General features: G+C 44.3%; 1 protein-coding gene across 2 annotated transcripts in view; it reads right to left on the reverse strand.

The window, feature by feature from the left end:
* Positions 1–27,221, reverse strand: part of APBA2 (amyloid beta precursor protein binding family A member 2) — a 1,094,297-nt gene that overhangs the window by 561,686 nt on the left and 505,390 nt on the right. The gene's annotated exons all lie outside the window — the stretch shown is intronic.

Consider the following 27,221-nt stretch of genomic DNA (forward strand, 5'->3'; position numbering starts at 1 on the left):
TATATGGTACAGCACAGAGCCAATTATGTCAATCAGTTGAATACCTTAGTGCTTTTAAGCCCAGATTAGCCACTATTCACTTATTTGTTTCTCCCTGATGCATTTCTTTCTCTTCCCACCTCTGTCTTTTTCTTCCCATCTTCCTCTGTTTTTGCTACTTCTCTACTTCTACATCTTTATTTCTGGCTTATAGTTTCCTTCTTTACATTACTTTTTCTTGTGTTCCCATTTGTTTCTTTTGTTTGCTCTTATTTTTGTTTTCTGCATTCCCTTCTTTCTAGGTATACCGTTTCTTCTAAAGATCTTACTTCACCACTTTCCTTCCATTTTACAACTTTGTCTTTGCACCTCACTTTATTTTTCCCTTTTGGTTTCACTTTTCTTGTATCTCAAATTGTGCTCTTTTGATCATGCAGTTGTTCTTCCTTTCATCTTTTTCTTTCTCTCTTCTTTCAATTTCGCCTTTATAATTTCGCCTTTATATATTGCTTTCTTCCTCTTTCTTTCTTCCCAGCAGTATTTCTTTCTTCACATCTTGTTTGTTTTGCTCCTTATTTCCTACTCAATATTTCTTTCAATCAATCAACCAATAAGGTGTTTGTTGAGCACGACTACTCACCCGTAAGGGTCTCAAGGTGCTGGGGTGTGGGGGGTGTGCAGGTTCCAGTCCATCAAGGAGGGGGTCTGTTGAAGAGTCAGATTTTGAGGTTTCTCGCGAAGATGGGAAGCGAAGTTGTCTGTCTGAGGTGGAGCGGAAGGGCGTTCCAGACTCTGGCCGGGAGAAAGGAGAAGGAGCGGCCTCCCGATCTGGTCTTTCTGGTGCGGGGGACCACTGGGTAGGAGATCTGGGCTGATCGAAGGGTCCTTTGGGGTGCATGGAATTTGAGCTGGCTGTTCAGGTATGCTGGACCGGTGTCGTGGAGGGCCTTGTGTGCGTGGGTGAGAATCTTGAAGGTGATTCTAGCCTCGATGGGGAGCCAGTGGAGTGTGCGCAGGTGCTGGGATATGTGGCAGTGTCTTGGCAGGTTGAGGACCAGTCTTGCGGCGGCGTTCTGGATATTTTGTAGCTTTTTTTTTTCATTCTTATTCCTTCCTTGTGGTTTTCTTGTTTGCTTCTTTAAATGTTCTCTGTCATTGTTACTGTCCTGTTAAACAATTCATTACTTTAATCTATTTTCTTCTGTTCAAATCATTCCTTCTTTCCTTGGTTGGTGCTTGTGTCAATCTGGTGGGTTAGGGCATCTTTTTTCACAGCTTTTATCTGTTGGTGGTAGTTGTTGAGGGCTGATATGAAGGTGGCCTTGTCAATGAGATTTCTGTTGGTGCGCCATCTTCTCTCAAGTTGTTTGCACCTACATTTTGAAGTGTGGAGTTCTGGGGTGTACTATCCAGCTTGTTTGGAGGGTACCTTTAAAGATGGCATTGTCATCTGTGCAGAGCTGGAAGTTCATGTGTTTCATGATTGGTGTCATTTCATCATTGTAGATGGTGCAGGTGATCAGTTCCTTGAGTATGATGGCAATGCAGCCTCCGGGTCTGTTGGTGAGGTAGCTGTGTTTCATTTTGTATCCCCTGCGAGTAGCTGTAGCGATGTCTGGGTTGGAAGCGAGGGTTAACCAGGTTTTAATTAATGTCACGTCATGGTGAGGGTGAGGGTGGAAATAGTGCCCCAGACTTCAGTGGAATGGTTGCAGAGCAATCTGGCGTTGAGCAGGAGGCAGGTGAGTTGTCGCAGGGGTCTTGTTTTCTGGTGCTGGAGTGGTGCAGGTTTCCATGGTAGTGATCGAAGTAGGGGTTGAGGTGAAATGGCAGCAGAGACAGGAGAAAGGTCCCACTGTAGAGCGGTGTGAATTGAGTCAGCAGTTGTTGCATCAGTGGTCCAGGGCGCAAAGATCTGCGGCAGAGCACCAGTGGGAGTGTGAAGGGCCAGGGTTCCTGCCGCTGTGCTCCATCCAGGCGTGGACAGGCACAGACAGGCTTGCCTTTGGCATGCCAGTGGCGCGGTCGCACAGCAGCCTACATAGGTAGTCCTGGGAGGGACTAAGCAGGAGGTGGGAAATCAAGGGTAAAAGGTGGTAAGCCAACAGGCAAAGTGCAAGAGAATGAAGCAAAAGAACAGAAGTAATCAAATGAATAAGACTGCACAAAAGAAACCCACAATAGAAATAGGGAGAAACCAACGAGGCAAATACAAGAGGTAAGGATCCATGAATTACCGGACGGTAATTGGCGGGATGCAGAGGTCGGAACTGCAGGCATGAACCAGAGTCCCTTGGTCAGGAAGGAGAGGTTGAGAAATCTAGAGCCAGGCAGGGGGAGCAGCACAGAGGCCAACTCTGTCAGTTGTCTCCTCGTGATTTGATGGCCTTCCACCCTATTCTTGTGTGTTTTCCACCCAGGAAAAGTTTTGTCTCGTGTTGTTATTGGATGAGTGTATCCTTCCATTGCGGATGTCTTGGAGTTCTTTTTACCCTTTGAAGGTTTCAATGCTATTTTCCTTTTAGCTCTGGATGGGAGCATGTGCATTGACCCCTTTTGCCTCTCCCTGTGTGTCTGTTCCTACATGCCGTCAATCACCCCTCATTCTCTTTACTGCCTCCCAACGCTGCTTCCTGCCTGTCTGTCAACTTCATATGTCCACACGTGTTCTCCCCGCCATAAATCATACTGCACTCTTTATGCCGCTCTTTTCCCTTTTGCGCCTCTCTCTTGTCTCTCCTTCACCTCCAATGGCGCAGCCCCATTGTAATGTACCCCCTGCCTACCTCCTTCTTATTTTAGTCTCTCTCCCCACTCTGGTATCTCCCACACATTAACCTTCATCACTCCTCTCGCCCGCATGTCACTTTTTACCCAGGCCACATCAATTCTTTTATCTTTACCGATGTCCTTTTTTCTAAATTCAGTGCATCTGCTTGTATGTGCAAAAACAACACTGCTAATAAAACAAGCCGCACTGACTATTGGAAAAAAGCTAGGAAATGAGAGTAATCATTCTATAATCATGAAGGCAGAGCTCAAGTACTCTCTTTCTTCCAAGCCTTGTCCTGGGTGAGCGAGAGAAGGTCAAAATGGGAACATATTTCTACTGCATGCTGAGTTGCTTTCAACTTTTCAGAGGTACTGTTAATATCTCAACCTCATTTGTACCATCCCGTACAAAAGTGTGTTTGTGCATATCGAATGTCAGGGAGTTTGATCTTGTAATAAGGTAGCTGTGAGATATTATTCTAGTGGACAATTTATTTACTTGATTTTATTAGGGAGTTTATTTTCTACATTGAATCCCGCACCATTTGGATTGTTCTAATTTGCACTTAACGTTTTTGTGATTATTTTGCGGTGTTACAAAAAATGCCATTTTGTTAGAGAAGGGATTGTGTATACATGTATAGGCAAACCTTTTTTAGAATTCGTACCTTACTTTTTATATGTTTCGCTGTTTGGAGGCGCATGTAGTGAATGTATCTAACACATTGTTTTTTTCTGTTGTTCTTATTGGTCTAATTGTGTGTTTTTAATGCTTCTATTTATGGTGGATGCACAGTTCTTTTTCACTAGTGATGAGGTTTCTTCAGCTACCAACTGATTACGGTCTGTATGGGTTTCGTATGACATGGTGATGAAGCATGTGATGTAGCGCAAACACCATTTTTTATGTGTAGGGGTACATCATAATCACACGTGTAGGACGCACCCACAGATAATCTTTTGCCGTGTTAACCAAAGTGTTAGGATCTTGTAATGTAATAACATAAAAGTGATGTGTTTATGCCAAAATGTAGAATACGTGAATAATTAATCTGTTTAATCAAATGTAATCAGCATTAAAAGGTTAACTGAAACTATCGTATTGTATTAATCATGTTGTTATATATGTAGATAGGATTATCTACTGAATATGTCTTTAACTGCAACAGGCTTTTCATGAATATGCATAAACACTGCCTTAATAAGTTGCAGTTGGTGCAAAATGCTGCTGCGTGGCTTTTCTTAAACCTTCCAAAATATCATTCAGTCTCCTCGGCACTCAAAAAACTGCACTGGTTGCCGGTGATCATAAAAATTGAATTCAAGGTGCTTTGCATTGCGTTCAAGGCCACCCACAACGCAGGGCCAATGTTCTTGAAAAAGAACTTCCAGCCATATGTGCCCGCCCGTCAGCTCCACTCAGCACACTCTTATAACCTGGTAGTACCCAGGTGCAAAAAGACTGCTTGGGGGGGAGGAGCTTCCTAGTCAGTACAGCCCGACTTTGAAATTTAATTCCAATACATATCAAGAAAGAAAATCAACTGCCAGCTTTTAGGAGGGCTCTGAAGACGTGGCTGTTTAACCTCTGAACTTTGTCCTAGCTGCTCCTCTCTCGACTTATGCGGAGTTAGCGCCATGATACCCAAGGGTGAATGTTTCGCGCTCTTACAAATTTCCTTTTCATTTCATTAATTTCTATATGATTTTGCAAACCTCATTCTCCAGTTCTTTTATGAGAGCTGAATTTTGTAGGTCTGAAGTGCATTTCCCCTGGAAGCTCTTGCATTAGAATTAATAGTTGAATTTCATGTGCATGTTGCATTCTGCTCTTTCTCGAGTTTGTGTTGCAGGTGAAAGAAGTGCCCTTGTAAGTTAGAATAATGTCTTTGTTTTAGGAGCTAGGCAAGGAGAGAAGAAAAGAGGATACATTGGAAATTGATGCCGATAAGAACTGTTGCATTTTCTCACCGGAGAAGGCCTGGGAATCAAGGTAATCTTGTTGCTGTTCGGGAGCATCGCCGTCCTGTGGCCTGCTCGGATGGTGAGATCCGAAAAGAATCCTGGGCAGGCACCTGTGATATTGGAGTATTGCAAGTAGGGAAACAGCTCCACTTCTCTGCCTTTGGAGAGCGAGAATATTAGATCGAGCTCTGTCTTAATATCTTCATGCGACTCCACATGCTGACACCTTGACCTATCCTTCCCCAAAGAAGGCTTATGTAGGGACACCGTGTTAGTGTTGCTGTAGGTTATATCAAATAAGGGGAGGGACCGGGAGCTGTATGTAAACAGGTCCTGCACACAAGCTCCAAATTAGAACTGTGTATCAAAAGGGTGTGCAGTTCCTAACAGGGAGTGTGGGGAAAAGGAGGTCTTTCTTCATGATGCCCTCACACACCCCGAGGGATGTCATGCTTCATCATTGGGCCATGCTCCGCGTCGGGCCGGCGCTGAAATGCTTGACGGGCTCCCGTAAACTGGGCTCTTTGGCAGAGATCTTTTGAAGAAGCCTTAGGGTGCGTGCGGGTGTGAGGGCTGGGTAGTGCACAGGTAGGTGGGTTTAAAATAAGTCTGGAGCAGTTCTATTCTGATATTATTTATTTGCCAAGGTAGCTCAAGCTTAATTAAAATATGTTGGAGCCCTAAGTGGATGCAATGTTCCTAAAGGGCTGTTGCGGTGTAGTGGGTCAACATGTTTTGTGCCTGTTCTGCCCCTAACGGGTCATGTGGCACTTCATCAGGACCTAAGAAAATGAGTGGTGCACTACCATGGGTCTGGTTCCCTAGATATGGTATGATATCCAGACGTGGTAGAGTGATACCCTAGTAGACTTATTCTGGGGTAGGGTAGACCCCCAGTATAGGAGCCTACAGCTTTATGGAGAAGGCAGAGCATGTCGTTGCTCTTAGGGGAAGGGTGGTGGGCAACTAGCGTGGTTCCTACCCTTGCTCCGGGCCCCCGTAACCACGCTAGTTGCCTGCAGCGCCGGCCCGACGAGGAGCATGGCCCAATGATGAAGTATGACATCCCTCTGGGTGTGTGAGGGCATCACAAAGAAAGACCTCCCTTTCCCCGCACTCCCTGTTAGGAACTGCACACTCTTTTGATACACAGTGCTAGTATAGGGACAGATTAATGATTTATTTAATCAACTCTCAATGCAGGGGAACTTGGACTCGTGTTTCTTGATCGTTTGTGTCCTGATTCTTGAATTAATTGTCTTGTGCCTGTTGCACCCTCTCAACCTTAGTCTCAGATTTGGCTTTATGTTGGTTCCAATGTATTTCTACACCCTTGTTTTGAGGTGTCTGTATGTCCAGTTATTTTTGAATCAGTTAACCTTACTTAGTAGTCTGTGGTTACTATGGGTAAAGAGGAACTGAAATTGAATTGATTGACATTGCGAAAAGAATTCTCCCCTCCACGCTGTCATGCTGAAAAAAAGTACCATCAACTTGAGGTTCTAGAGCAAATCTAGAACATAGGGACCCGGCTCCTTCAAATGCATCAGGGGTCATATCATGAGCAAGTGCACTTGCTCAGCTCAGAGCCTCTTTTTGCATCTGAGGGAAGTAAATTGTATACATATAATTCAAACATCACAGAGCTAATGTATGAACTTTAGACAGTAAGAAATGGTGAGTAGAGATTGGCGCTCTCTGTTTCCGACTTTTTCTGTCTAATGTTCATGCTTTAACTCGTAACAAAAACCAAGTTATATAGATTAATTTTATATTCCTCGGGCGTAAAAAACAAGTGCCGTTCATCGTGAGTTTAGGGCGGCCAAGAGTTGAAAATAAGGTCGGGCACCAAAATAAAAGTGGCCCCCATCAGTAAATTAGATAGTTAAAAAAAAGTGTCCCATGTTTGGCAATTGAGGCAATTTTGAACTTGTAAAGGTACACTTTATACCCTTTTTGCAGACCATAAAACAGGTCCACAAGCAAACAAAAATCCGTCCCACACTTTGAACCTGTCCGACTAGCCCTTCAGGCACTGCCAGATAGCCCTCTAGGACACTCTGAGCTTACCTGAGTTTATGCGTATTTTGGATCATGCATACTTATATTGTTGTCATTGTTTGTGTGTGACCTTTCCAATGCTCTGTATGTGACCTTTCTGTTGCTAGGCGTGTGCCCTTAGAAGTATGGATGTAGGCTGGTGCATGTTCAGTGTTCATATGTTTTCTGTTTTTGTTGGTGATGATTCAGTTGTTGTGGTTTTGTCTTTTTGGTGTGGTTGCGTCACTTTAGTTGATATGAATACAAGCACCCACCTATGGTAGCCAAATACTAAAGACCAGCTCTGTTTCTTTCTACGAGGTGATGAGGGAACACCATAGTTCTCTGTAATTTAACAAAATGCCACAATAAACATTAATACGCATATATAGTGCATGTTCACTATGGCATTGCTTCAGGAGAGGATAATCAGCAGTGTACAACGTGGAGTAAAGAAAATATTGTACCCAGCGCACCAAACTTCTCACACCTGCAAACCTCTGCTAAAGTCTGGCTGCATGATTACTTTGTGCAAGGGTCGTAGATTAGGCATCTACACTCAGCACAATCAATCAATAAGACACACTGGACCAGATGTACAAAATTTCTGTTTGCAAAAAGTGGTTACAATATGCGCTCCAATTTTTTGCAAAAGGAAAATATTTTGCAAACCAACCTAAGCACTAATAGATTGGGTCACAAAATTCCGAGTTGTAATAGGTTACAACCTGACCTACCTTATCAATATTCATGAGAGAGTTTGCAAATTGTGACTTATGGCAATTAGTGGACATAACAGGGATGGTGGCCTGCTGCTGTCTGCAGACCACCATGTTGAATATATACACATATACACATATATACACACACATGTATATACACACACACACACATTACCTACTGGCGGTTGCCAGTAGGTAGTTATAGTTAGGACCTAGTTACCATTGGAAAATGCAACATTCTATTCCCCATAACTTTGGCACCGATTGACGAATCTTCGCGAAATTTTCAAAACAAATTCTTTGTTCAGATCAGCTCCTATGTTGAAAGTTTGGGGGTGATTCATCAAGGGGGGGCTGAGTAAAAAAGGGGGGTCCCAAAACGTGTTTTCTCCATGCTAATATCGATAGGAAACTTTAGACAAGGCTACAGGTCGAACGGGTGAACGGAATTACCCCAAATTTGGCAGGGAGAAGGGTCTTGGTCTAGAAAGCATGCTTTTGTTTATTTGGTGTAAATTCGTTGAGTAGTTATTGAGAAATATTGAAATTTACAGATATCGATATTTGGGAATTCTGCCATCTGATTGGCTGAGGCATTACAAGCACAAACGTGTTGCTTATTGGCTGCGACCGGTGCGCGCGGTTGCAACTAGGAAGTGTTGGCCACCATTTTGTGATTCCGTTGAAACGAGTAAGGTGATAAAAGGGGGAAAAAAGGGCGAAATAGGAGGGTGGAAGCACTGTAACCTCTGTGGGGTGCTTAGGGTGTGCTATAGAGGGGGTGCGAAGCAAAGTATTTACCCCTACCGGTGTGTAAGTGGTGCACTACAGAAATTAAGTGAGGTATTGGGTAGAGTCTGATGCGGGTAAGGTGAGCTGGTGTGGGATTCGGGGATTAAAGCGTGAGCCCAAATTGTGTGTCTTATGCTGTGAAGTCATGTGCCGTGGCCGCTGCACTACAGTTGTGGAAGTAGTGTCCGGATGTGTTTATAACTACTAGGACGAACTACTGACCCGTACTGGTATGAAAGTCCTGGGGTACAGAATATATGTGAGGTATTGTCTAGAGTCTCATGTTGCTAAGCTGAGCTGCTGCCGGAGTCGGGGATTAAAGCGTGAGCCCAAATTGTGTGTCATATGCTGTGAAGTCATGTGCTGTGGCCACTGTGCCACATCTGTGCAAGTAGTGTCAGCATGTAGTTATAGGTACTTGGATGAACTTTTGTTTAGAACATTGTAGCTTGTGTATGGTGCTTAGGTGGTGTTGTATAGGGAGTGCGAAGGTAAATCAATATGGTATTTGTAGAGCGCAAACTAATCACCCCTATGGGTGAGTAGAGCTGGGGTTCAAAGCGAGAGGTCTGTGCTGCAAAGTGAGATGGTCTGGCCGCTGCACCACAGCTGTATGGAGAATAAATGTTGGCGCGGGTGCGGGAGTTGGCGTTATATGGCCCTAAAATAGGGGGCCTAAGTTGTAGGTTATAGGGTGGCTCTAAAAAGAGCCCTTGTGTTCATTAGTTGGAGCTACATATAAGTGTGGATGCACAGAGCTTCCAGTTATTCAGGAAAACTCGGTTTCCCTGATCTGTGAAGTGTACTCCATCACTTCTGTATATATCCGACATATCAAGACGTATGTTGTTGTTGTATATGGACCCCATTTTGTGGCAGAGATAGCTTTGTTGACTTTTTTCCGAGATTTTTCAATCTGAGGACAAAAGTGTTTGGACCATTTCCACTTCTGTCTTTGGCATATATTGGAATATACAAAGACAGTTTGAGGCAAAAGTAACATCAATTATCCAAAGGTGTCCTTCATATGCATTTTCAAATCTACCCCAGTCAATGTGCCTAGGTCGTTTCCACCACAGTGCACAATCATGAGGGCAGGGTGTTGGAGATGCAAACAGGTTTTAACCAAAGGCAACAATTGGTGCCAGTTCAATCCTCTCTGTCCAAACCATTTAATTTCCACATTTTGAAAACCTAGGTCTAAGTCAATGCGTCTCTGTTCTGCATACCTCTTGCACCAGAAAACATAGCTATCTCCTATGATCCACACTAGCATTTTGAAGGTATGGCTGGAAGGTATGTAAAGATGTCTGTAGCTCATGCAGTTCCTTCGTAGAATAAGAGATATGTTTAAAGATGGGGAACTAGTTTCTTTTCACATACAAAACGGTACCGGATTGGGAGATAAAAAGCATTGTTTTTTGAAAGTGGGGTGCACATTCGTTTTGTGGAAAAGTAGGTTTGTGATTGTTTAAGAAAAAGCAGTTTGCACTTACATATTATAGTACATATTATAGGATACAATTTGCTCAACTCAACCACACCTGCTACTTGCATTTGGAAGGCACTGTTCGAACTTAAAACAATCGTGAACTTTTAACCTGCACGTGCCGGTAAATATTCGAGAAAATGTTGCAAAAAATATCGTTGGGTTTAAAAAAATTGATGAACTTTTATCCTCCATGTGTTGTAGAATGTTCTAGAAAGTGAGTTGATAGAATACGTTGCATTTATGACTTCGATGTGTACTTGAATATTAAAAAAACAATTTATATGGATAAGTAGAAAGACAATAATAGAGAGAATTTTTGAAAGCTAAAAGAATCAAGGAACTATTGTAGTTTGTTCTTGATTACCTACTGGTGGTTGCCAGTGGGTAGTTATCACTGTTAATGGTCTGAAAGTGCAGTGTTGCCTCTCTGAAGTGGCATGGTGGTGATATGATATGGTGCTACACTCGGGTATTTAACCGAGAGTCTAAACCGTGAGGTCATTGCTGTAACGTGATGTGGTCTGGTGTTTGTAGCATACGTGTGCAAGTAGTGTTAGTAGGTGTTTATACCATACAGGAAGTGGGAAGCGAACTACTGACCGCTACTGTGTGTTGATAGTATACCGGAAACGGAAAGTAAAGTAGTTACGCCTACCGGTGTGAAGACTTGGGGATGAAACCGAGCGGATTGCTGTAAAGTGATGGGCTCTGGCGGTGTAGGATACTAGCCACTGTAGTATAAGTGTGTAAGTAGTGCTAGTATGCGTTTATAGTATATAGAGAGTGGGAAGCGAACTACTCATCCCTACTGGTGTGAAGACTCGGGGATTAAACCGTGAGCCTAAATTGTGAGCTCATTGCTGTAAAGTGATGTGCTCCGGGCGCTGTAGCATACTTGTAGAAGAAGTGTTAGTTTACGTTTATACAATATAGGGAGTGGGAAGCGAAAGTCTTACCCCTACCGGTGTCAAGACTCATGGATGAATCTATGAGTTCATTGCTATAAAGTCATGTGCTCTGTGTAGAATTCCATTGTAAGTCATAGTAGAATGTTAGTATGTAATTCTACTAGAATCTAAAGGGCATATTATCAAGGAATGGCGTTAAAATTATCGCCGTTTTAGCGGCAGGAAACTTCCGCTAAAATGGCAATAATGGGCTTGATAATATGCCGTAGAGAATTCCAATAGAAGCCCATTTTAACACTCCATCTGAATTGTGAGCACTGCTGCCCATAGTGTTTGCTCACACGACAATGACAGCAGGTAAGCAGAGCAACCTGGGTGCACAGGGCCTCCAATTGAGCGCGCTGTGGCGAGAGGGGTGGGGTGCTTCAGCCTAAGCTGCACAGGACCGAACAAACGATATTGCCATGTGTTATGATGTGATCTTTGACCTCATTCAGTCACATCTCGGTCTCATTTTAAAAACCTGGTGGACTGTACTGTAGGCCTGAGCCAGCGGGCAGCGCTGCCCTACAGACACATCTTCAGCGCGGTGCTGCGGGAGGGATGGGATGCATCAGCCAGACTGTGCACATGTGAATAAGCGATATTGCCATGTGTTATGATGTGATCTTTGACCTCATTCAGTCACATCTCTGTCTCATTTTAAAGACCTGCTATACCATAAGGTAGGCCTTAACCTACGGGCAGCGCTGCACTACAGACACCTGTTGAGGGCGGCTCTGCGGGAAGGGTGGGGTGCATCACCCTGAGTGTGCACGTGCGTAATGATGTGATCTCTGACCTCATTCAGTCACATCGGTCTAATTTTAAGGACCTGCTGGACCGTACTGTAGGCCTAAGCCAGCGGGCAGCGCTGCCCTACAGACAAGTGGCGTTGGCTTTTAGTACACTGTAGTGAGCTCCTTACTAAGTGTACATGCACACAGGCTCCCACCACTGCATTACACGCGCACATTATGCTTCTAGCATGCGCTCTGTTCCTTTGTATGTGAACGTTGGCATAACATATTATTATTTAACCTTGTGTATTCTCATGCACTCCAACTCCTCTTTGAACCACGATTACCACTAACAGTTGGTAGATCGTACTTCAAAAACGAAGGATGCACTCAACTCCTATTTTCTATAAAGCTTGAAATAAACCTTCATTTAACTCCAGACGTTTCCACCATTAAATTATTTCTCCCTTTTCAGACATTCCATTGATTGCCACAAGAAGGGCAGAGCGGGAGCTGGCCCCGCAATGATGCCCCGGCATTCTGACACCTTTCATCGTGGTATCAAGACACCGTCCCCGACCGTTGACTTGGTCTATCGTACAAACATACCCTGGACTTGGAGCTTGCACCAACACTTCGTGGGACACACCAGCGGTGGCAGGTGAGCAGTGAAGCCTCGGTGTGCAAGACCTACAATTGAGCACAGTGCAGGGGAAGGGGTTGGGGTACAGCACCCTGGGTGCACAGGTGCATGCAAGTGATTTTCCCATAGCTAATAATGTAGGACTATATTATCAAACAACGGCAATAACATCATCACCACATTAGCGACAGGAAACTGCCGCTAAAGCGGTGATAAGGGGTTGATAATATGCCCTTGTAAATTCCCATAGAAGCCCAGGTTCACACCAGAACCTGGGCTTCTAAGGGAATTCACAAGGGCATATTATCAACCCCTTATCTCCGCTTTAGCTGCAGTTTCCTGCCGCTAAAGCGGTGATAATGGTTTTGCCCTTCCTTCATAATATGGGCCATAATCTCTGGCCTCATGTATTTAATTTTAAGGACTTGCTGAACCACACTCTTTCTCGCAGACTCCAGCGTCTTAGAAAAACGGGTGACGGAGGGTAAACACTAAGGGCTGAGTGCAATAGGCCGATGCTCTGTCTCCTCCTCCCTCTCTTCTTTTGAATCTCCCTCCCCTTCTCCCTTCCACACACTCCCCCTCCCATACACGGGTGGGGGTACGACTCGTACATACACAGGTGGGGGTACGTCTCGTACATACACGGGTGGGGGTTCGACTCGTACATACACGGGTGGGGGTACGACTCGTACACACACGGGTGGGGGTACACGGGTGGGGGTACGACTCGTACATACACGGGTGGGGGTACATGGGTGGGGGTACGACTCGTACATACACGGGTGGGGGTACGTCTCGTACATACACGGGTGGGGGTACGACTCGTACATACACGGGTGGGGGTACGACTCGTACATACACGGGTGGGGGTACGACTCGTACATACACGGGTGGGGGTACGACTCGTACATACACAGGTGGGGGTACGTCTTGTACATACACGGGTGGGGGTACACGGGTGGGGGTACGTCTCGTACATACACGTCTGGGGGTACACGGGTGGGGGTACGTCTTGTACATACACGGGTGGGGGTAAGGCACGTACATCCGCGGGGTCTAGGGGGGGGTTCGGCGCGTACCGGGCCCCCAAGTCCGCTTGCATCGCGCCGTACTTCGCTTTTCCGGCACTTTTTGGGTGCCGTAAAAATATTGCCGTCTGGACTGATGTTGGTACGATTCGTACTTCCTGGTTCGTGAAATGCAGCCTGCATGCGTCCCGACGTCACGTCGGCGCTGTCCCGGATCACATTGGTATGTGTTTTTACAGTCGGTCGGTGTTTTTTGCGACTCGTCCGGAAATGGTGTTTCCGTACGAATCGTACTTGCAAGTTTGTAGGGTTATTTTACCGGGTACGAGTCGGACGGAGAAAACCCTCCGACCGACGGTTCGTACCCGGTTTTTCCAGGATCGGAATTGGCACCTTTATAGAAACACACATTCACTGGATGATGTCATGAGTGATGTCATGAGTGATGTCATTTCAGATGTCGTCAGTGATGTCATCAGTGATGTCACTGATCATGTCATGAGTGATATAATATGTGACATCATCAGTAGTGCATTGTGGGCATGCGAGTTATAGTTAGCTCAACTAACTATAACAGGTGCATTTCTCTGGTTTTATATGAATCAAGTGTTCAACTAACTATAACGTCCCTGAAACCTATGTTTTTTTCAGTGAATTTCTAAGGTTTTTTAAATGCTGATTCCCAACTATAACGTCTGTAAAACCTATGTTTTTTTCAGTGAATATATATATACACACACACATATATATATATATATACGTATATACACATATATTACCTACTGGCGGTCGCCAGTAGGTAGTTATAGTAAGGACCTTGTTTCTATTCAAAAAGCGGTTTTTCTTTTCCCAATAACTTTGGTGCCGGTTGACGAATCTTTGCGAACTTTTCAAAACGTTGGTCCCTCTCCGGTCAGCTCCTACCCTGAAAGTTTCGGGGTGATTCGGCAAGCGGGGCCGAGAAAAAAGGGGGTCCCAAAACGCGTTTTCTCTTTGTTATGTCCCATAGGAAAATTTAGACACGACTACAGCCCGAACTGCTGAACGGAATTACACCAAATTTGGCAAAAAGGTAGCCCTTGGTTCATAAAGAGACCTTTTTTTTAAATGGTGTAAATCCGTTCAGTAGTTCCTGAGAAATTCAAAGAATAGAGGTAAAAAAATCAATTTCCCATAGGAAACTTTAGACACAGTTACAGCTGAAACTGCTGAACGGAATTACACCAAATTTGGCAAAAAGGTGGTGCTTGGTTCATAAAGCGACCTTTTTTTCAAATGGTGTAAATTCGTTCAGTAGTTTGAGATATTAAAGGAAAAAAATCTTTATATATCTGGGCGGGACCTAACTACACAAGCATGAGCTTGGCCCTAATTGGCTGCCAATATTTCAATCCAGGAAGTGTTGGCATCCATCTTGGTACAATGCTTTTTAGGTCTCGCCTAGCGACGCAGCGCATGCACTGCTCACTACACAAAAACAACTGCACTGCCCTAAACCCTATAACACTACGCCAGCACGAGCCCCTACACTGCACGAACAGCACTGCACAACCCTAAACCCTAAAACACTACCCCAGCACGACTCCCTACACTGACCGAACACCACTGCACTGCCCTAAACCCTGAAACACTATCCCCAGCAAGACCCCCTACACTGCCCGAACACTACTGCACTAACCCCTGAAACATCACCTCCAGCAAGACCCCCTACACTGCCCAAACACCACTGTCCTAAACCCTGAAACACCACCCCCAGCAAGACCCCCTACAATGCCCAAACACCACTGCACTGCCCTAAACCCTGAAACACCACCCCCAGCATGACCCCCTACACTGCCCGAACACTACTGCACTGCCCTAACCACTGAAACACCACCCCCAGCAAGACCCCCTACACAGCCCGAACACCACTGCATTGCCCTAAACCCTGAAACACCACCCCCAGCACAACCCCCTACACTGCCTGAACACCACTGCTCTGCCCAAAACCCTGAAACACCAGCTCCAGCACGACCCCCTACACTGCCCGTATACCACTGCACTGCCCTAAACCCTGAAACACCAGCCCCAGCACGACCCCTTACACTGCCCGAATACCACTGCACTGCCCTAAACCCTGAAACACCAGCCAGCAAATACTCCCTACACTGCCCAAACACCACTGCACTGTCCTAAACCTTGAAGCACCAGCCCCAGCACGACCCCCTACACTGCCCAAACACCACTGCACTGCCCTAAACCCTGAAACACCAGCCCCAGGACGACCCCCTACACTGCCCAAACTCCACTGCACTGCCCTAAACCCTGAAACACCAGCCCCAGCACGACCCCCTACATTGCCCAAACTCCACTGCACTGCCCTAAACCCTGAAACACCACCCCAGCAAGACCCCCTACACTGCCCCAACACCACTGACCTAAACCCTGAAACACCACCCCCAGCACGACCCCCTACTCTGCCCGAACACCACTGCTCTACCCTAAACCCTGAAACACCAGCCCCAGCAACAACTCCTACACTGCCCAAACACCACTTCACTGCCCTAAACCCTGAAACACCACCCCCTGCACGACCCCCTACACTGCCCGAACACCCCTGCACTGCCCTAAACCCTGAAACACCACCCCCCTGCACGACCTGCTACACTGCCCGAACACCCCTGCACTGCCCTAAACCCTGAAACACCACCCCCGCAAGACCCCCTGCACTGCCCTAAACCCTAAAACACCACCCCCTGCACAACCCCCTACACTGCCCAAACACCCCTGCACTGCCCTAAACCCTGAAACACCACCCCCTGCATGACCCCCTGCACTGCCCTAAACCCTGAAACACCACCCCTGCACGACCCCCTACACTGCCTGAACACCACTGCACCACCCTAAACCCTAAAACACCACCCCCAGCATGACCCCCTACACTACCCAAACACCACTGTACTACCCTAAACCCTAAATCTACCCTCAGCACGACCCCTACACTACCCAAACACCACTGCACTACCCTAAACCCTAAAACACTACCCAAAGCGTGAACCCCTACCCTACACGAACACCACTGCACTACCCTAAACCCTAACACACTATCCCAGCACGACCCCCTACACTACCCAAACACCACTGCACTACCCTAAACCCTAAAACACTACCCCCAGCACGACCCCCTACACTACCCAAACACCACTGCACTAAACCCTAAAACACTACCCCAGCACGACCCCCTACAGTACACAAACACCACTGCACTGCCCTAAACCCTGCCCCCAGCATGACCCCCTACACTACACAAACACCACTGCACAACCCTAAACCCTAAATCTACCCCACGCACGACCCCTTACACTACACAAACATCACTGCACTACCCTAATCCCTAAAACACTACCACCAGCACGACCCCCTACACTACACAAACACCTCTGCACTACCCTAAACCCTAGAAAAGTAACCACCACCCCATGCCCAATCCCCCTTACCTCTCACTCCTCGTGGTTCATCTCTCCTCATGGTTCCTGCTTCATGTCGTCTCTGAGGGGCGGTGCACGTCGTTGTGAGGAAATGGAACAGCCTCTGTTTACTTACAACGACATGGATCGTCTACATTCTTTTAGAACTCATGATCATTTACCATACATACCTTTACAACAAAATTCATTGTATAGGCATGCATGGTAAAAGACCATGGATGTCTAAAAAAATGCGTAGTAATGACTTTGCGATGTACAAAGCATGCGTGGTAATGAATGCATTGTAATGGTATCGTGAAGTAAAAAATTTGTTGGAACAGCTGTTTACCAATCGAAGCCGGCCCCTGTTCTTCAGTGAGTCGTTATTTGATAAATTAGGAGGAAGGAATGTGTTTTATTTACCGAAAAGTGCATTCCCGGCTGTTGTATTGTGAAAGTGTCTGCGTGGCCTGGTTTCACTTCTAGTGAGAGAGTGCAAGAGTCTGTCTATTTGGGTCTAAAGGGGTTCTGCTGTTGGACGGGCCAGCGCGAAAACACAGCTAATGGAAAGCGTTGTCCCCGAAGTGTGGAGCAGTGCCATGAGAGGTCAACGAGTGTGCGTCCCACCGCAGTATGACCGTACAGATTGACCCATGAGCCGCCTCCGGTGTACGGAAGGCAGAAGCAGCATCCATCGCAGGTCCTCTTGAAGACCGTTGTAGCACTAATTCTACATTTTGGAACTAGGGCATTTAAACTTGTTGTTCCTGCCAGATACAAAGAGAAGATCCTGTGTTATTCAGTGCCCTTGTTACCTTTTCTGTGGGTAGTGGTGCTTGTCACTTCGCTGCCCCGCCGGTGCACACGACTGGGCTTCCCACCTTGTGTACCATCTGCAGGGCCTCTGCCCTCAGATCACTGGTTTCAGTTTCTGGAGTGGTAACAAACAGTTGCTCCAGACCTAGCCTGAACACTCAGGTGAATATCCCCTGCGCCAGCATTCCGCGGAAATTCTTTTCTAGCTCTCCCACGTCGACGACGATGTCATAATAACATGGCTCCGCTCGCGACAACCCGTATGATGTCATAGGAGCCATAAGAGGACCTTGTCGCCGTGCTGACGTCAGTTCCACCCATTTTTTCTGTGCCACCGAGGTAAACAGGTGGACCAACACATTTTCACATGTATACATAGTATACTAAATATATATATATATATATATATATATATATATATATATATATATACAAATGCATAACCAATAAAGGCATAGAGATATAGCAACAGGTCAAGCATTTTTCACTATTAAAACATAAGCATGATTAAGACATATTAAAAACATTCATGCCAAACAGTAAAAGCATCTTTTTGGTAGAAAAAGGTGGACAACGGGGAGGCGGATGGGACAGTGAGGAATTCACAGGCAGATACTGTATCCACCAGAAAAAGCGTTACCGAAGGTAAGTAACTTGCTCTTCTGATGGATACTTCTGCCTGTTGATTCCTCACATTTTGAATAGAATCCTCAAGCCGTACCTCACCCGGAGGAGGGTGTACACCTGACTAGACCAAAAAATCTTGCAAACAGATCGAGCAAAATGGCCATCCCTCCTAACCTCCGAATCCAATAATAATCAAAAAAAATTTTGTCGAAATTACATTGAAAATAATACTTTAAAAATGCTTTTATGAATAAATTTAGACAAACACTTAAAGGAAAACTTTTATTTATAATTAATTTAAAGATATTTCATACTTTACAAATTACGCCGAAGTCGCGACCCCAGCGCATATTTTCAAAATTGCTACCGGAATGCACGCAGGCATCGTGTAGGGTGCGTGAAGGGTGCGTGACTTTTGTATAATATTTTTTTTTTTTAAAGAATGAATATAGTTTTCCTTACTAAAAATGATTCACAATTTTTTTAATATATATATGTATATATAGATATAGATATAGATATATATATTATCTACTGGCGGTCGCCAGTAGATAGTTATAGTTAGGACCGAGTTCCCATAGGAAATCTGAAAATTCTATTTTAATAACTTTGGTGCCGGTTGACGAATCCTCGCGAAATTTTCAAAACTAATGGGACGCTCCGCTGAGCTCCTACCCTGAAAGTCTCGGGGTGATTCGTCAAGCGGGGGCTGAGAAAAAAGGGGGGTCCCAAAACGCGTTTTCCCCATGCATTTTCCCATAGGACCTTTAGTCGAAGGTACAGCCCGAACGGCTGAACAGAATTACTTGACATTTGGCAAAGAGGTAGTCCTCAGGTCAGGCATGTGCCTTTTGCATATATGGTGTCAATCTGTTCAGTAGTTCCTGAGAAAATTGCAGTTAAAAGTACATAAATATCTATAGGCGCGCACGGTGCGCGCACCTTAACGTGCGCGAGCGTAATTCTGATTGGTGGTTACATGTCAGTCAACATTCGAATCGGTCGAAATCAGGAAGTGTCGACCGCCATTTTGTGTGTGACGGTGAAAAAGAAAGGTGGAGAATGTGAAAAGGGGGCAGGGTAGAGAGTTCCTGACCCCCTAGCCTTTGTCAGAGGGTCCCTGAAGGGTGAAAAAAAAACATATTTTTTTTATTTTTTTTAAATCGCGGGGTGTGCGCACCGTGAAAAAACTTTTTAAAAAAAATCAAATTTCAACTGTTTATAAGTTTATAGAAGATATTAACTATGCTGTTCAACTTTTTCCAAATACAAAAAAAAAAGAGCTGAGCCATTCCATATTGCAGGATACAGTCAATCTATAACTATATACATAGGTAGTTTATTGTAAAATAAATATATATAAAATATAATAATACATACATAAATTAGCATTTAAAAAACCTTACAAATTCACTTAAAAAACCATAGGTTTCACACACGTTATAGTTAGGAATTAGCATTTAAAATAACCTTGCAAATTCACTTAAAAAACCATAGGTTTCACACATGTTATAGTTAGCTGGACATTTCCCTCGTAAAAAACCATTGAAATTCCCCCGTTATAGTTAGTTCAGATAACTATAACATACGCGACCGCCACTCTATCACAAGGATGATGTCATCAATGATGTCATGAGTGATGTCACTGACCATGTCATGAGTGATCAGCAGTGGATTGCGGTCGCGCGAGTTATAGTTATCTGAACTAACTATAACGGGGGAATTTCAATGGTTTTTTATGAGTGAAATGTCCAGCTAACTATAACATGTGTGAAACCTATGGTTTTTTAAGTGAATTTGCAAGGTTTTTTAAATGCTAATTCCTGACTATAATGTGTGTGAAACCTATGGTTTTTTAAGTGAATATATATATATACACACATATATAGAAAATAAAAAAAATATAGGATTGAGATACATTAGACTTACAAATTTTCATTTAAAAAACCTTTGAAATTCACTGGAAAAACCATAGGTTTCAGGCACGTTATAGTTTGATATTAGCATTTAAAAAAACCATAGGAATTCACTGAAAAAAACATAGGTTTCAGGCACGTTATAGTTCGAAACTAGCATTTAAAAAAACCATAGAAATTCACTGAAAAAAACATAGGTTTCAGGCACGTTATAGTTAGTTGGACATTTCACTCATACAAAACCATAGAAATTCCGGCGTTATAGTTAGTTCAGCTAACTAACTCGCGCCCCCGCAATGCACTGCTGATGACATCACATATTACATCATTTTTCAGTGAATTTTAATGGTTTTTTAAATGCAAATTTCTAACTATAAAGTCCCTGAAACCTATGGATTTTTCAGTGAATTTCAAAGGTTGCAGAGTGGTGAAGAATGGTGAGCGTGGCCTCCAAACACCTTTTAGCAATCCCACTGTCTGGGATTTAGCGAAGGTAACAGGAGGGATGGTTATCCTCCAACGTCAACCTTGGGGGGCCAACTACCCCTTTTATTACCTCCAGTAAGTGCTTCACACCAGGATTGCTAACTTGTTATATCAGGCCCGCCCCCTCCCTGCACCACTGTGAAAAAAGGCGCCCCCTGGCACGTTGTAAGTTGGGGGATTTAGTCCCATTGAATCTTGAGGGTCCCAGGGGGCCAAGTATCCCACCAGGTACCTCCAGTAAGCGCCACAGTGCTGCGTTGCAGAGAGGTGTTCCGAGGCCACGTCCCTTTTTACACCACGAGGCAAACACGGCTTCTGGCACACTGCTGCTCGGAACATGAAGTCCACTTGTGTCCTAAGGTCCTTAGGACACAAGAGGATCTCATCGCCCCACCAGCAGTGCACAAGAAAGCGCGTTTGCAGAGTGGTGTAAAAAGGGGCATGGCCTCGGACCACCTCTCTGCAACACAGCACTGTGGCGCCTACTGGAGGTACCTGGTGGGCTAGTTGGCCCCCAGGGACCCTCAGGATTGAAGGGAGCATTTGCACACTAGTGCAGGGAGGGGGCAGGGCCTGACATAACAAGCCATTACACTCTCTTGTACAACACAGTACTCCAATTTAAAATTTCACCAGATGCAACTGTGTTTATCTAGCTAGTTGCACTAATTTTTAAGCTAAATTTGTCCACTAGATATTTTACTTAAACAGGCCAGGAGATGCCACCCACTGAACTAAGACCACAATATATAATTTAATTAAATGATGAGCATTCAATACAGAAAAACGTAAAAAATATATATGATATCGTTTTTCCATCCATATTATCTGATACACAAAAATTCATCCAATCCTCCGTTTTGAAAAAATAAAGAAGTTATATTGAACAACACATAGCTTGTACATAGACCCCTTATGTTTGAGTTTTCCCAGCACTGATTTCAATGGCTATTATCAGATAATTCCACTGACAGAAGAACCTAAGCACCATATTTAAGGAGATGATCAAATCCAGACTTCTTCATCATTGTTCCCCCTGTTAAATGCCATGCACTAAGATTTGAGTAGAAAATCATTTTGCTACAACAATTGATTACGCTTACTAAAAGAAAGGGGAAAGAAAATGTCTGTAGTGTTCATTCGCTTAGTTAATGCATCACTTAATTCTCAGGTGATTATTCATTTTTAGTCAGTTTCCTACAAGCATGCAACATTTCGTACTCCATTTGGCGCATATTTTTGATACATTTCTTTTACACTTACAAGTTTAAACCTTTATATTTCGTTTTGAATTCTGACCAATTAACATGTGTCTTTTCCGGTTTTAAAAAACTTTTTTTTATTAATATCCACCCAGGTATCGGTCAAACAGTTTTAACTTTCTTTCACTTTTGCATACACCATCACTCAACTCCACACATCTAGGATGCCCTCACTTTTACACCTCTCATCATACAGCAAGATAAAAAGATCTCCACAAAAGTGACCCTTCGTGGCGCCCGTAGGGCATTGTAGTGCTGGCACTATGAGGAGCACGCCTGATTATGAGGCGTGACATCACCAGGGATGTTTGAGGGCACCAATAAATAATTTTTGAGATTCCTTCCCTTTATTTTCACCACTGTTCTTTCCCCTTTATTTTCTGATTGGAACAATACCGCCACAGTTAGTTGTATTGTTGTTTTGTTGAGCCTAGGTACTGTACTTTCATTAGCTTCAAGTACCCCCCTTCTCTTTTGGTTTGGGTACACAGTTTGTCACAACCATCGACTGGATACTGCCTATAAGCACCATTTATCACTAGTTTTAAAGCAGAAAAACCATTGGACCCCAGTTACACATGTCCTCGACAAATCTGCAAACTCGTTCTTTGCTCCTCTTCCCAGTACTCAAGAAGTTCTTCAATCTCCTTTACTTCCCACTCCTGCCAATATTACTTTACTATTATACAGCTTGCTCTGTACATTTCATTACTTATCTTATGTATATAATAAGACACTAGTTCATATGAAACATATGTTTGCTCCCTCTTCTTTTCCTCTTCCCCATTACTCAATTGTATTTTGCTTATCTAATGAAGTTTTCCTCGTTCTTCTTAAGTATTTTTTGGCTGTATCTTATTCATCATAATAAACGTACTTTTTAAAATGTAGAAGCATACGCTATGCTCTACTGCTACATTACGCTGTCCAGCTTGCTTGATAACATTTACAGACAGAGGAAACAAACAGCAAGCTAAGGTTTTTCATGAAAATTCCTTAGTTAGGCAAGCATGTTGGCCTAATGGCATCATTTGCATTCATTTTGAAATGTGTGCTAAGTCTGTTCAAATGAGACAAAACAATAAAAAAATAAATGTATCCCTGAATTGTTCTTTATTTTTGTTTTGTAGAATTTTAAACAACCCATAAACCTGAGACGACAAAAGTAATCAGTGAGCATTTTTTCACATTTACAAACTCAACTAATAAAAAAAAATATTTATTAAATAGTTCCCTTAAAATGCTTTAGATACAAAATTGTATATAAAACAATTATCAGCAAATTGATTTGATTTACATATTTTATAGTGCTCAAATGCCTTTAGCGTCTTGGTGTTGCTTCTCACAAAGATGATACTGGATGCTAAGTGTTACTGATACTGATATTACAGATTTTCTAAAAGACCAAAGATTTGGACTGTCTTTTAGATTTAAGGGGAGTGCGATCCAGAGTTTAGATGTTCCTACAATGAAGCTTCTCCCGCCCCAGTCGGCTCGCATAGTTCTGGGGACCAACAAGAGTTTACTAGCAGAAAATCACAGGTTTCTGGAAGAAAAGTACCAAGTGCAGATAGTTCAGGCCAATATCATGTAGCACCTTAAGGCTAGACATAATGATTTGAATTTGAGCCTTTTGTTGATTGGGAGCCAATGTAGTTTGGTCAGACCCTGGGACACAGACAGATACTTAAGGATCAGTCGTGTAGATGCATTTTGTAGCATCTGCAATTTCTGCAAGAATCTTGGGATATTTAGAAATAGTGCATTTCCACAGTCTTCTTTGAAAGTTAGTCTATGCTGTTCTATGGAATTGAACGTCTGGGAGCGGGCGGAGGTTGAACCCCTCCTCAAGAAATCAACGGCCGACCCAATAGACCTGAAAAACTACCAGCCCATCTCTCTCCTCCGCTTCGCGGCCAAAGTCATTGAGAGACTCGTAAACGCCCAACTGACCGCCTTCATTGAAGAGAACTCCATCCTGGACGCCTCCCAGTCTGGATTCCACAGCAACTACAGTACCTGGACCGCCCTCCTTGCAGCCACTGACGACATCCGCATGCTACTCGACCAGGGACACACTGCGGCCTTCATCCTGCTAGACCTCTCCGCAGCCTTTGACACCGTTTCACATTGCACACTCGCAGCCAGACTTCACGACGCGGGGATACAAGCAACCGCCCTCGACTGGATCCAATCCTTTCCCTCTGGCCGAACCCAGAGGATCAGACTCCCTCCCTTCCTCTCCGAAACCCACCGATATCAACTGCAGAGTACCACAAGGATCATCGCTCAGCCCCACTCCCTTCAACATCTACATGGCCCCCCTCGCCGCCATCGTCAGACAGCATGGGCTCAGCATTGTATCCTACGCCGATGACACCCAGCTCATCCTCTCACTCACGAAGAAGCCCAAAGACACCAGACTCTGTTTCCAGGAGGGAATGAAGAACGTGGCAGCCTGGATGAAAGACAGCTGTTTGAAGCTCAATTCAGAGAAGACCGAGGTCCTCTTCCTCGGACCCTGCACCTCTGCCTGGGACAACACCTGGTAGCCCTCCGCCCTCGGGAACCCACCCACCCCTACAGACCACGCACGAAACCTCGGCATCACCCTCTCCATGAACCACCAGATCAACGCAGTTGCCTCCACCAGTTTCAACTACCTATGCATCCTCCGCAAGACCTTCAAATGGATCCCCCCGACTGCAAAAGGACCGTCACCCACGCATTCATAACCAGCAGACTCGACTACGGCAATGCCCTATACCCCGGAATCAACAGAACCTTTCTACACAAACTCCAAACCATTCAGAACGCCACAACCAGACTCATCCTCGGGACTCCGCCTCACGAACACATGACCCAACACCTACCAGACCTCCACTGGCTCCCCGTCGAGAAGAGGGTCACCTTCAAACTCCTTACCCACGCCTACAAATCCCTCAACATCGGACCCAAATACCTCAACGAGAGAGTATCCTTCCACGTTCCCAAGAGGAACCTCGGCTCCGCCGACCTCACCCTGGCAGAGGTCCCCCGCATCCACAGAAACAGAACAGGCGAGAGAACCTTCTCCTACATCGCAGCCAAGACCTGGAACGATCTCCCTGTGAACATCAGACGCTCCCCGACCCTGCACACATTCAGGAAGGACCTCAAGACCTGGCTCTTCGACTGATCCGGAGCTGCTCTCCCCCTCCCCTAGCGCCTTGAGACCCTCACGGGTAAGTAGCGTGCTATATAAACCCCTGAATGATTGATTGATTGTTTGATTGATTGATTGATCTGTTCAGGTGAGCTTCTACATTCTCGGTTACATCTAAAATGCTTTTGGAAGTATTTTCTTTTTATTTTTTTTTCATTTATATTTTGCTCCCGGCAGCAGGTTAATTTACAGAGTGGATTTGTATTTCCAGCAGTGGCCTGGCTGTGCCAATAGTCATCTAGGTCGGAATATACTGATGTTAAAAAGCACTTTTAAGAGAGTCGTACATAAAAAACGGTATACTGGTGAGAAAAAGAAAATTCTTTGGCAGCTTGCTGCTAAGTAATTGATTTGTAGCTGAAATAATTGCCTCCAGATTGTAGAACTGGCTTCATCCGCCACAGAAGGACTGTCATGTTATATAATGGCACTAGTTAGTAATTTCCTATTCAGGTCTGTTCTATTTTCAGTTATATCTTTATCTACAATATACGCACTTGCTGAAACGAGCTTTGATTGTGTAGCCCTTTGCAGCAATGCCTGCGCCGGCAGTTTCATGCTGTTGCATTAAATTAGCATATGCGAATTTCCTTGTTTGAGGGTCAGACTAATGGATGTTCAGGTCAAATTAATTTTACTGTTGGTCGGCACTCAGCATACTCGTGTACCAAAGGCACATACATAATGAAACACAAATATTCTAATATAATAAAAATCATTCTACAATATTATCATGATTTCAGAATGGGAATGCGTCTGACACTGGAGTCATATGTATTAAGAACCCAGAATAGAGCATTTTTCTCAAGTAACTAGTTTCTAAATGCTTTAAAAAATCATTTTTATGGCGGGACTCTTTTTATTAATAACTAGCTTTGTTAGCCTAACATTGAAAAACTGACGCGTATATCTTTACAAGGTTTTACTTTGTACCTAGTAGTTTTCCCATCCCATCCATGAGCATTTATTTTGAAGATAGGCATATATTAGATAGAGGGCATGCACTTTGAGCATACCCTGCTCTCCATAAGAGAAGTATCTATTCAGAAATATGGTATGATGCTCAACTGAAGAAAGTCTGTTTTGCCCAAGAGTAACCGTTTTCTCATGCAATGGAAGTATTTATGCCATAACTAATTCAAAATAAGTTTAGCACCAACAATGGTTAGCTTAAGTACACAAATAAATCCACAGCATTCACCTATTAAAACCTTTTTCACTCCCTGATAAAGGTACATTTAAGCTGCAGTGCGACTTCCTGTAAAACGGGAAACAGCGGTTACAACGCTGTTGTTACCATGCAGGTAGGTAACAACGTGGTTGTTACAATGACTGCGTTGTTACCACGAGTGGCTTTACATCGCAAGTCGTTTCTACAACTTGCGCCAGGTGGCGTGCAACACCAGGGAATGTGTTGGATTTAAATCCAACACATTCCCTGGTGTTGCGCTAACTGGAGTAGGAGTAGTAATTTATACTATTCCTAAGTCCAGCGCGCCATCTAGCGCAAGTCGTAGAAACTACTTCCGATGTAAAGCCAGGCATGGTAACAAGGCGGTCGTTGTAACGACCGCGTTGTTACCTACCGCGTGGGAACACCACGCGTTATATCGTCATACATTCCTGTAAAAGTCTGAGCCATTTCAGAAGGCTAAAGCGTGAGTAGAATGCACACATGCATAGTAGGACACCTACAGCCACGAGCAAACGTGCGCACAAATGCATTTCACAAAGATTAGAAAAATATTTCTGCTCAGGTATAAAGGTTTCTTTTCACCCTCTTGAATTCATATAAACAAAGGGGCATAGACGTACACCTCAAAATGCAACTAAAATGTTACTACCTATAATAGTTTCGTTGTATGGGCTTGCTTGCTTCCTTTTAGGCAGCACATTTCTCCAACACACAAGATGCAATCCGCCACAAGCTTGTGGTCAGCTCTGTAATTGACCACTATGAGGAACAACATGGTCTGCAGCCACACGCAGTCAGAAGCAGGCCAGGTAGAAGCCTCAAGAGGTTGAATACCATGGCAGTGCAGTTACACACTGGAAAGATGAGGAGGCATAACATAACATAAAACATAACGTGTATTTGTAAAGCACACATTCACTGCGAAGAGTATCTTGGCACTGAGTAACAGATGTTTGTTGTTACCCATCTCAATGGTACTCATTTTAACGACCTCAGAAGGATGAAAGGCTGAGTGGACCCGAAGAGATTTGAACCTGGGACCATGAGGTCGAACACAGACCACTACAGTCAGTAGACACTTTAGTCCACTAAGCCACCAGACCTGGCATGTCAAAGACAAATTCTCCAGAATAAAGGTGGCAGTA

Source organism: Triturus cristatus, chromosome 3_1, assembly GCF_964204655.1.
Source record: "Triturus cristatus chromosome 3_1, aTriCri1.1, whole genome shotgun sequence".
In the NCBI taxonomy this organism is placed as follows: Eukaryota; Metazoa; Chordata; class Amphibia; order Caudata; family Salamandridae; genus Triturus; species Triturus cristatus.